Genomic DNA, 5,545 nt, shown 5'->3' with positions numbered 1-5,545 from the left:
TTCTGGGAAGAGAAGAATAAACTTAAGCCCAATGTTAGTAAGAAGAAGACGATAATAAAGATTAGAGTAGAAATCAATGAAATACAGAATAGGAAGGCAATAAGAAAGGTTAACAAAAAGAGGAGTTGGCTATTTGAAAAGATAAACAAAATTGACAAACTAACACAACATAAACCATATATAAGGAATCATAAGAGACTGTTATGAATAACTATACACAAACAAATTGAATGAACTAGAAGAAATGGATGAATTCCTAAAAATACAACCTACCAACACTGAATCATGGAGAAATAGAAAATGTCAAGAGACCAATAATGAGTAAGTAGATTGAATAATGAAAAATTTGCCAACAGTGAAAAGCCCAGGAATAAATGATTTCACTGGTAATTTCTACTAATCCTTTAGAAAGAATTAATGGCAAGCATTTTCAAACTCTTCCAAAAACATCAAAGAGGAGGGAACACTCAAAACTCATTTTATGACACCAGCATTATGAGACATGTGAATTGGAAACGAAGAAGTACAATTGTCTCTTTTTTCAGTTGATGTTTTGTTATATGTAGAAAATTCTAAAGATAACACCAAGTATTAAAACTAATGAACAAATACAATAATATTGCAAAATAGAAAACTAATATACAAAATCATACACTAACAACAAACTACTTCGAAAAGAAAAAAACAATCATATTAACAATAACATCAAAAACAAAGAAATAATTTGGAAAAAATTAACTGAGGACATGAAAGATTTATATACTGAAAACTGTAAGACTTTGATAAAGAAAACTAAAGAAGACACAAATGGGAAAGTATCACATGCTCATGGATTATAAAATTTCACATTTTTAAATTGTCCATGAAACTCAAAACATCTATGTGTTCAATGCAATCCCTATCAAAATGTTTATGGCATTTTTCACAGAAATAGAAACAACAATCCTAAATTTCTTATGAAAAAATAAAAGACTCTGACTACCCAAAACAATCTTGAAAAGAGACTAACAAATCTGGAGGCATCACACTTTCTGATTTAAAACTACACCACAAAGCTATAATAATTGAAAAAGTATGGTATTGATATAAAAGCAGAAACATAGACCAATGGAACAGAGTTGAGAGCCCAGTAATAAACACATGCATATATGGTCAATTAACATTTTGCAAGGGACCCAAGAATACACAGTGGGGCAAGATAATTTGTTTCAGAAATAAGGTTTGAAGAACTAGATATTCACCTGTAAAAGTATGAAACTGATCCTCTATCTTACACCACTCACAAAAATTTATTCAAAATGGATTGAAGTTTTAAACATAAGACCTAAAGCCATAAAACCCCTATAAGACCACACAGGGAAAAACTTCCTTGAAATTGGTCTTAGCAATGATATTTTTGTATATGACTCCAAATGCACAAGCAAGAAAAGCAAAAATAAACAAGTGGGACTACATCAAACTAAAAAGCTTCTACACAGAAAAAAAAATCAACAAGATGAAAAGGCAGCCTATGAAATGGGAGAAAGTATTTATAAATCATTGATCTGATAAGAGGTTAATTTCCAAAGTGTATAAGGTACCCGCGTAACTCAATAGCATTAAAACAAATAATCCAATTTAGAAATGGGCAAAAAAGAGGGTATAGCTCAGTGGCAGAGTGCATGCCTAACATGCATGAGGTCCTGGGTTCAACCCCCAGTACCTCCATTAAACAGAAAACAATAAATAAACAAACCTAATTACCTCCCAGAAAAAAAGACAGAATAAAAACGGCAAAGGACCTGAATAGATGTTTTTCCAGATTTGATATAGAAGTGGCCAACAGGTTCACAAAAAGGTGTTCAGCATCGCTAATCATCAGGAAAATGCAAATCCAAATGACTGTGAGATACCACCTCACATATGTTAGAATGTTTATTATAAAAAAGATAAGAGATGACAATTGCTGGCAAAATGTGGAGAAAGGGGAACGCTTGTTCAGTGTTGGTGGAATGTAAATTGGTTCAGCCAGTATGGAAAACAGGATAAAAATTCTTGAAAAAATTGAAAATAGAAATACCATATAATCCAGCGATCCCATTTGTGTGTATATATATCCAAGGAAAGTAAAATTCCTATCTTGTATATATATCTGTACCTCCATGTTTGTTGCATTAATATTTACAGTATTAAGACACAGAATCAATGTGTCCATATACTGTTGAATGGTGGATGAAAATGTGATGTATTTATTAATAGAATAGTATTCATCCGTAAAGGAGAAGGAAATCCTGTCATTTATAGCAACATAAATTAACCTTGAGGGCATTATGCTAAATAAAGTAAGTCAGACACAGAAAGAAAAATTCTGTATAATTTCACTGATACGTGAAATCTAAAAATGCTGAAATCTTAGAAACAGAGAATATATTGGTGATATCCAGGGAAGAAGGAGGTGGGGGAAATGGCCATGATGGTCAAAGGGAAAAATATAATTATAGGATGAGTAAGGTCAAGGTATCTAATATATAGCAAAGTGACTACAGTTAATAATAATAAAGTCTATTGTATACTTGAAAGTTGCCAGAAAAGCAGATCTTGAAATCTCTCACTAGAAAAAGGGGGTAGGTATGTGAGGTAATGGATATGTTCCATAAACTTATTTAATCATTTCACCATATATGTGTATAAAAAAATCATTACATTGTTCACTTCTAATTTACACCATATTATTTGCAAATTGTAGGTCAGTAAAGCTAGAAAAAAAAGGAACAGCAAAAATAAAATTATAAAAATTTGAAAATAAATAAATAAAAGTTGGCATCTTTGCTTTTATTCCAGATCTTAGGGTGAAAACGATCAGTCCTTCACCATTAGGTACAATGTTTGCTGTAGGTATTTCTCGTAGATACCCTTTTCAAGTTGAAGTAGTTGTCAAATTGCTGAGAAATTATTATAAATGCTTGTTGAATTTTGTCCAGTGCTTTCACTGTGTCTGTTGAGAGGATCATCAGATTTTTAATTATTTAGCCTAATTGATGTGTTTGATCATGCTGATTGATTTTCAGTATTGAAGAACCCTTGTGTACCTGGAGTAAATACTGCTTTATCATGGAATATAATTCTTTTATCCAGTGTGGAATTTAATTTACTAATATTTTTATGAGTTTTGGAATCAAGGTTATGTGAGATATTGGTTTGTAGTTTTATTTATTTGTACTGTCTTTGTTTTATTTTGGTATTGGAGTAATATTGTCCTTATAAAATGAGCTGGAAAGTATCCTTCTCTGCTACATTCTGGAATACATTGCATAAAATTGTTGCCAGGTTTTCTTAGAATGTTTAGTGAAATTCTCTAGAGAAACTGTCTGAGTCTCTAGATTTCATTTACATGAGCTATTTAGTCATTAATTCAAAATTATAAATGGTAATAGGACTATTCATATTATCTAATTCATCTTTGTTGTATTTGGGGATAATTGGTTTATTATAAGTTGTTGAATTTATGTGCACATTGCTGTTCACAATATTCACTTATTATCCTTTTCATGGCTGCAAGATCTGCAGTGATATGTATTTCATTCTTGATATTGATGTTTTTTGTCTCCTTTTGGTGAGATTATTTTTGCCAGTTTGGCTGCAGGCTTCTTTATTGTATTAAATTTTGAAACATTCTTTTTGTTTTATTGATTTACCCTATTATGTTCCTAATTTAAATATCATTGATTTTTACTCTGACATTTATTTTCTTCCTTTTGATTGTATTTGGTTTATTTTGCTCTTCATCTTCTAATGTTTTGAGGAAGATTACTGACTTGAGGACCGTCACTTAATTTAAGCCTTTAGTGCTAAAAAAAAAAAAAAAAAAAAAAACCTCTCATCATTGCCTTAGCTGTATCTCACATATTTTAATATGCTGTATTTTCAGAAGCATTTTACTTTTATTTCATTTGAAACTTACTTCTTTGAGCCATAAATTATTAAGAAATATGTTAATTTCCAAGTGTTATTTTCCAGTGCCTTTCTGCTATTGATTTCCTATTGGATTTCATTATGTCAGAGAACATTTTATAGAATTTAAATTCCTATGTATGTGTGTGTTTTTGTATGGTCTATCTTTTTGAATGTTTCATGAGTGCTTGAAAAAGTAAGTATTCTGTACTTGTAGGGTAGAGTGCTCTATATGTCATTTGGATTGCGTTCGTTGATGTCATTGTTCATATCTGCTGTAGCCTTGTGTGGTAAGTTCGAGAATTTCAGGGTAGATCAATAAAGAGACAGAACCATGAGCGGCAGTAACACATAACAATCTTTATTAGGTGATACTTGGACAAAGTTGCAGGAGAAACCCTTCAGAGACAGTGGTGCAGGGCCACCACACAGAATGGGGATAATCCAAATGACTTCTCAGGAGAGAACAGAAGATTGAAAGTGGGGCTTATGTTAGGTAATGTCACTCAGTGGTAGGATGGAGAGTCTCTGGGCCAGAGAGCTCCAAGTGGCAGCAGTGATTTGGATTCATTCATAGATACTGTGTTTATCTTATCTAAGCTTAGCAGAAGTTGTGTGTAATTCCACAATGTATACAAAGTAGGTAAACTTCATGTTCATTTTGATGTATTTAAAACAACTGGATGTGTACAAATTTGAGTTTGGCATCTCTGGACTTTGGGCTAAATGTCCTAGCCTGATGTGTAGCAGTTAAGTAGCATGTTGGCCATTTTTAGCCAGTATACAGAGGCCATTTCTGGTCCATTTACATAACGCTGCTGATTTTGTGAGTGGTAATTCTTTCACTTCATCTGAGTGGATTTTGAAGTTCGCAACTATAATAGCTTGTTTGTCTATTATTGCATTTCTATTAGCTTTTCCTTCATTTATTTTGAGGTCTTACTGTCTTGTGCATACACATTATGATCCTGGTGGATCTAAACTTTTATCATTATGCAATGTTTCTCTTTATCTCAAGTATAATTTTCTTTGCTCTGAAGTCTGTTTCTCAAATACTAGTATAGCCACTCCTGCTTTTTTAAACAACAAACTATGCATGGTATATCTTTTGCCCTTCTTTTATTTTCAAAATTGCTTGTCATTGAATTCAAGTCCAGTTTCTTACAGGCAGCACATAGGTAGTGGTATTATTACTTGCTTTGCTAATATCTTCTTTTTAATTGGTGTATTTAGATTCTATATTTAAGATAATTATTTATATGTTAGAACTTAAATCTGTCACTTTTAAATTTGTTTTCTATTTGTTTCCAATGTTTCTCATTCCTCTGTTTCTCTTTGCTAGATTCTTGTAGGTTATTCGAATACTTTTTAAGAGTCTATCTGGATTTGTTTTCTAAGTTTTGAATGTACATTTTTGTAGAATTTTCTTAGCAGTTACCCTGAGTATTACAATTTGCATATTCAACTTATCATAGCCTGTTAGTGTCCAGATTTTACTACTTCAAGTGGAGTAGCCCTATTGAAGCCCTATTTCTGTTCAGTTAATTTTAGCTTCCCCACTTTTAAACATCATTGTTTGGAGTGTCAGACAGTGTTCTACTTTTTGTTTCTATTA

The 5,545-nt window shown here is 31.9% G+C and overlaps 1 non-coding gene across 1 annotated transcript; it reads left to right on the top strand.

Annotated features, from left to right (window-relative positions):
• Window positions 1–1,635: 1,635 nt before the first annotated feature.
• Window positions 1,636–1,707, top strand: TRNAV-AAC. Its single transcript has one exon. It is a non-coding gene; the product is annotated as a tRNA-Val (tRNA).
• Window positions 1,708–5,545: the final 3,838 nt, after the last annotated feature.

Source organism: Camelus ferus, chromosome X (assembly GCF_009834535.1).
Source record: "Camelus ferus isolate YT-003-E chromosome X, BCGSAC_Cfer_1.0, whole genome shotgun sequence".
In the NCBI taxonomy this organism is placed as follows: domain Eukaryota; kingdom Metazoa; phylum Chordata; class Mammalia; order Artiodactyla; family Camelidae; genus Camelus; species Camelus ferus.
The sequence above is the reverse complement of the archived record's forward strand: the minus strand, read 5'-3'. Positions and strand labels throughout refer to the sequence as shown.